Source organism: Panicum hallii, chromosome 3, assembly GCF_002211085.1.
Source record: "Panicum hallii strain FIL2 chromosome 3, PHallii_v3.1, whole genome shotgun sequence".
In the NCBI taxonomy this organism is placed as follows: domain Eukaryota; kingdom Viridiplantae; phylum Streptophyta; class Magnoliopsida; order Poales; family Poaceae; genus Panicum; species Panicum hallii.
Window position 1 is genome coordinate 37,620,113 of NC_038044.1, and position 6,829 is coordinate 37,626,941.

Below are 6,829 nucleotides of genomic sequence, written 5' to 3' on the forward strand. Positions count from 1 at the left end.
GAGGAACAGTTGCCACTGGAGGAATTGAATGTGCAGGATGATTTGACTTACACAGAATACCTGGTCAAAATCGTGGACACATTGGAGGGAATCACCCGGAGTAAGAGGATTCGAATGTGTAAGGTTCAGTGGAGTCACCATGCAGAGGATGAGGCTACTTAGGGACGAGAGGATGAGTTACAAGCATAATTTCCCCAGCTCTTTGCTAGCCCAGCCGAATCTCGAGGACGAGATTCCATTTAAAGGGGTAGGTTTGTAACACCCTAATTTTTATTTTAGGAACCTAAATAAATTTTGTTAGATTCTTTGCAAGCTCGATAAGGTTCTTTTCTATCTTGACTTTAAAACATTTATCGGGAAATAAATAAATTATTTAGCCACAAAAAGAACTATAATGGAATATAGGCTTGTGCATTTCATGCCGCATTGCATTGTTTTATTTTTTATCTTTCAGTTGAATTTAAATTCAAATGAATTTGTTTGTTTTCCTTTTCCTTCCTCTCTCTTTTCTCTTTTGGGCTCAATCTGAATCTCTCTCTTTTCCTCTCTTCTTTCTTTCTCTCTTTTAGCCCAACCTAGCCTGCCCACCTCCCTCAACCGGCCACCCCTCTCTCCTCCCTTTCTCTCCTACCTCCGCATGGCCCAATCTCCCTGTCCGATTCTTTTCCTAGCCCAACCCGACATCTCTCTCTCCCTTCTCTTCCCTCTCCCATGCTGCTAGGTGGGCCCCGCCCATCGGTTCTGTCCCCCACCTAGAGCCAGGCTCAGACTCAAGCTCGAGTCCGGCCGGCGCACGCCTCCTCGTGTCCCCTTGGCACGCACGCCAAGGACCACCGGCCGCCCCTATAAAAGCAGCCGCCAGGAGCCCTTTGACCCCCATCGACCGCAACCGCTGCCCTCGTGCCTCACAACCCTAGCTCGCGCCGCCGCCTTCTCCGCCGAGCTCGGGAGCATCACCGCATCGCCATTCCGTCACCTTCCTTCAATGACCCTGCACTGCCAGAGCTCCGCGTGGTGGTGAGGAACCCCTCAGCCCTCTTTTCCCCCTCTTTCTCGCTCTCTCACCATAGCACTTGCTCGCCGGAGCAATTGTGCCGCACGCCGCTGTCGTGCGCCCCTCTCAAACCCTCGGTGTCCCGTCCCGAGACCTTGTTCGAGTTCCCCTTCTCAGTCTCCTTCTCCTAGGCCAAACCCCGATCCAATCTGAGCCCCGGAACACCGGTTTCGGTGAAATTCGGCGAGCCGCCGCTGCAAAACCCACCGCCAGCAGCCCTGCGCCACCACCCGAGCTGCCTCACCCGCCGCCCGCCATCCAATCTAGATCGGATGGCACAGATCTGATCTACCCCGAATCAGACTAACCCCGTACCGATCAACACTAGGTGTTTTTGCATAAGAGCCCCTCGATTCTCCTAAATTCAACCTTCCGTCTGCTGCAGTTCAAAAGTGTCTGTGAGTATATCCATTTTCTTCTATTTTAGCCCCTGTGTTTCTTTAGATTACTATCCGTCATCCCTAGCCTCTCTGTTTTCCAATCTAAACCCTAGAGTTAAGGTTTAATCTCGTTCTAGCCCTTGGTTTCTTCGGTCAGAGCCCTTTTAGATTCTAATCTCTTACGTATAAGCCTCTGGAATCTTGTTTTAGACATAACTTCTTCATTCTAGCTCCGCTTTCATCGATTCTTACGCTCATGTGATTCTTGCGACGTGTACAGTAGCTTTATCACCTTGTTTTGTTCCATTTCTACTTATTGGTGTATTATTTCTTATTTATTGTACTTGTTTGCTTATTTGTACTTGTGTGATGCGATAGACGGTGCGCAGTTCGAGAATCCGTAAGACCAAAGCTTTGAAGACCCCGCTGAGCAGCAGCAGTTCTTTGAGAAAGGCAAGTGGTCCTTGATCATACTCCAGTCCCAATAAATTTTAGTATGCACATATTTACTTTATATGCATGCATGTGTCTATAATATGATGGATTCCAAACTAAGGACACGCCTAGTTTCTATTACAGTTCCTTGATTAAATCTGGGTTGTTTATCTTTATGTTGGGTAGCTTTCCTAGTTGTGTATACCTTTGGGTTATGGTTGGTTAACTTGAAACAAATGCTACACTTGATTTACTTCATGTTCTAGAATACCTTTTGGATTATTGTAAAATCATTATATTAATTGGAACATGGAGAACCACTCAGGAAAACACTGCAACCACAATACTACATAGATCTGGTCTTGACTAATTAATTAGAAACTTTAGCCTGTAATAATCTACCGAAAGGGCAAGAGGGGAGTGCGTTGGTGGGGTATAGCCCAGTCCTCTTGGAGGCTTTGTTTATGGTCCTTGGCTAAGGTACCGCCTCATTAGGGAGGGTTATGACCACTGCGGCCTGAAAGTTTAGCGGATAATTGCAAGTTAGGAAATTTTTATAAAGATCTCGTAGTGAATCCTTGCCACGCACCTCGGAAGTGTTTAAGGGTCTTGCAAACCCGGGCATTAAGGGAAACATGAATTATGGGTAAGTTGTACAACCACTGCAGAGTTTAAACTGATATATCAGTCATGCTCACGGTTAAGAGCGGTTTGGACCCTCACATAATAATTGAACTTGAAGATGATCTAAATTGATGCTCTTTATTTATGTTGTTGTTACTTATCTCTTTTACTTATTTATGGGTTTTGGTATAAACTTACACCTAGTTAATGCTTGCTAAATAAAATTTGACTAACTAAAAGTGCTTACCGCAGTTAAACCATGTCAGTTATTCCTTGAAATTGGCCTTACATATCATATAATTTACTCCACTTGCTAAGTACCAACCATAAGTGTACTCACGCTTGCTTTATTAAAACCAATGCTACTCAAAACAAGATAATTGTCCGGAGTTTTCTGAAGACTTCGAGGAGTGCTAGATGTATGACTTCTAGTCATCTGCATGTGAAGTTGAAGTTCCGCTGCTAGATGTTCATTTGTTTGCTTAAGATTAAGACTTTCGGTCATGTAATAAAATACTTAATACTCTCTTTCGTTATGATACTATTTCAAATATACACTTGTATTGTGTATCGTATGTGTGTGAACTTGATCCTGACGCACATATGAGATGCATCTTGTTTCTTCTTAAAACCTTGTGTAACACGGGTGCGGTGGAGTGCCTCTGCATGGGATAAGCTTGGTAGGAGAAGAAACGAGTCAAAAAAAATTATAGACTTCATTTAACGAAAATATTTGATAGTGCGATAGTACCTGCTATCTTGATATCAACACTAAAAAGAACTGCAAAAAGTCCCAACTGAATTACTTGAATATCAACACTATTGCAAGAAATTGGAGTTACTTGAATATACATCCAGCGAAAGCTAGTACACACACCTAGACAAGAAGAGTGCAAAAATACGTTGTACACCTTGCAACATCATCACGTTCATATCACAAAGTTACAAAAAAGAATATTAGTATCTACATTTTAAATCACCAGTGTCTGTGTCGTAAACCATTATCAAAATCAATAAAAATCAGTTAGACCAAGCCAATGAGAAATGGGAGGATAGAGGGAAAGGGAGGTGCAGCAGTACCGTCAGTCCGTCAGTGCCCATGTATCTAGTAAATATAGTCAAGGGTTCTCATTGCCCTGTTGTGTCTTCCATGGTGATGAGACTACACATGGAAATAAATGGTAGTGATGAGGTGAATCTCTGCAGTTAAATATACATGAAGGCGTTAACTGGCACCAAAACCATGGGTGCTGCATTTAACTCTCAAGAAATACATCATCTCTTTGCTGCCTTCAAAAATGCATGAAACGGACATCAAGGTTATGTTGTCCTTGCAACTGTTCTTTACTTGTTCATTTCTTCAGTATATACTTTACTATCCCAGGTTTATGTTCTCCAAAGATCAATCACATGTATTCTAACTCCTCTCATTGAAATCCTAAAAATTACAAACAAGCATTGCTCTCGGTGCATGAACACACATACTGAATCAAATTACAACTAATTCATGCTAAAATCATCTAGCTACAACCATTGTCTGTACAAACCAACACTAGGTATAAACCAACAAGGAAGTGGCCAATTCAACCATGGCCGAGGTGTGTGGAATTGCTTGAAGCTGCCATCGCCGACATTGTAGGTGCCGATATTCCTAGGGCTCTCCGGGTAGTACAGCACATATTACTCCTCATTGTCCATGTAGTAGATGTGGTTAGGCATGACGCTGGCGTGCTCGCCGGCCGGCACCCAGAACGCCTGGTTGCACTCGATGAACAACGTGTGGTTGGTGTTCTCCACAAACATCACCGTCTCCACCAGGGTCTTCAAGCGTGTGTTGCTGCTGCTGCCTTCCGGCGTGGGCACAGGCTCCAGCATCCTCTCCACCTCTAGCCACTCCTGGCCGCAGCCAGGAGCCTGGACAAGGTAATTGGTGTTGGTGTCGATGATGCCGTGCTCCTAGTCCGGCAGGAAGGTCGTTTGGCGAACGGCGGAGGCTCCGCCAGCGAGGTCGTACATGTGGATGCCCCCGGCGAGCGTTAGGGCATAGAAAAGGCCGTCGCCATCATTGTAGATGATGTCAGCGTACAAGCTTCACCTCCCGATCCAGGTCTAGTGCTCGTCCACGCCCACCCAGGCAAACAAGAGTTCATGTTGGAATTAGAGCCAAGTTACAGTTCATTTTAATCCGAAACACAAGATAAATCATGTCAGAAACAGGAGCATGGCATATTGTGCTTGCAACAAAGACAACAAACATAAATAAGAAATTAGGATGTACCCAGAGGCGGGGCCGGTGCCGAAGGCATCGCATGCGCTGTTACTCGACATTGCTAGTCGAGCCTGTTTGATGTAGTCGATCATGAACCCATGCCGTGCAGGTGATCGCAGTGCAGGTGCTCTAGCCACTAGGAAGTAGTCGTAGTAGTAGTAGTCGGAGATATAGTTGAAGTAGTCGAAGCAGTTGTCGAAGCAATCGGAGGTCGAAGTAGTCGGAAGTTGAAGTACTCGAAGCAGTCGTTGAAGCAATCAGAGATGTAGTCGAAGCAGTCGGAAGTTGAAGTAGTCGAAGCAAGCAGTCATGCTGATGCGCTCCACAAAAACTTGATCACTCTTCTACATCTCAGGTGCAGAGTCTCAGAGAAGAATGCAGCTTTGGAGGCCTGCTCTTCCGGGTTGCCTGTGCACTCAGGACGCCGAAACGGGGATAACAAAGGAGCAGCGCAGTAGTGGTAGTGGTATAGTGTAACATCAACGAAGATAGAAAATAGGCTCCTCTTTTATAGGCATCAGCAACGTCCCTTGAACGTCCAAGTCAATACCATAAAAAGGTAGTAACTCGCAGCCATTAAAAGGTCGGTTGCTACTCATTTCGAAATCAACAAATCAATTGTCAATCATTAAACACCAGCCGTTACTAGCGTCTCTTCAGTTACTCATGGGGCTTGGGATTTATTGACCATTTCTAATTAGGCCCTTAGCCCCAATTAGTCTAACAATCCCCACAAATTCCAAAGCACATGTTCAGTTCCACTACTGTTTAATATATCGGCATTTCGATGGAGGTTGAACATCCATCTAGAACATAAGCTACACTTAGCCACAATTGAACAATGGACTATGCCTTGAATTTACAGTCTTGTGCGGATAAGTTTCACTTATATCCTTAACCGATACCGGGCTGCAAAATGCTTCCCCTTGTTGTCGGTCGAAACCCACCGGCGAGCAGTGACAGGCAACACGAGGAGCTGGGAGGCTCCCGGGACTGCTGGTGGGCCCTGGTCCCTCGGTCAACGGTCCAAGATCCGGCACACGTCCTGGCGTTTGGGTTGCTCGACGTGCCACCTGACCTTGTACCTGATCAGAAAGGTGTTATATGTTAGTTTCCTGCATGCACAGACACGTACAAATATTAGTCCGAGCCGTGATCGGCTCATCGGGTGACTTCCTATATCGGCTGTAAAGAGCCGATTGTATTCAGTACTAGATCGGATGTATGAATATGAATAAGGCAAACATATCCGATGGTAATATAAAACTTGCTCTGTAATTATTATGCTAATCCAATCTACAACGGTTAAAGCTTTCACCGTATAATCGGAATATCCTATACATAATTGAGCCAAATAGATACGGAAGGTAATGAAACAACAACCTAAACAGAGGCCTAAAAACCAACTGGAAGCCGATTCCCGGAACAATCCCTTTTTAAGCTGTTATAAAGCGCCAAACATACTGCCGGAACATTCAAATCGTTTGAAGGGCCTAATCATGCAGCTATTAAACTAAATCTTCAATGAACAAAGATTAACCATAATAGATTGGATCTACTAAACAAGAACAGAGCATGGCGCTGTCCTTATACCCGAGATTGGGCACAGGGATAGCTAAACGTTTACAAGTAACAAACGATGCATGAATAAGGCATGAAAGAACCGATGCTACTCTATAAACGTTAAGATAACTAGTGCTACTCACCATCAATAACGTTTCAGAACGAGAAACACAAAAGGTGGATAAGGAGGGACGATGCCACCCCGATCACGCGGGGCGTGATCGGGGCTGCACGGCACTTACCTGAGAAACCCTAGAACAGGGGTGGCGATGCGCTGAGAGTTGTTGGTGAACGACTGATTGATTCTTTGATTCATAATCTAGGGTACATATTTATAGTCCGGAGACTTGCCTTCCCTAACCAATCCTAACTAAACATGACATGAATCTTGGCTATCTCTATCTAAATTGTTTAAACAGACATGCCTATCTAGATACATGGCCAAACTTGGCCTCAAACACCTGCACATGGTCCGATTTGCAAGCCCACTACGATTACCCTTTT

At 44.7% G+C, this 6,829-nt stretch overlaps 1 pseudogene; it reads right to left on the reverse strand.

Annotated features, from left to right (window-relative positions):
* Positions 1 to 4,017: 4,017 nt before the first annotated feature.
* LOC112885416 lies at positions 4,018 to 4,821 on the reverse strand (annotated as a pseudogene).
* Between the last annotated feature and the right edge of the window lie 2,008 nt (positions 4,822 to 6,829).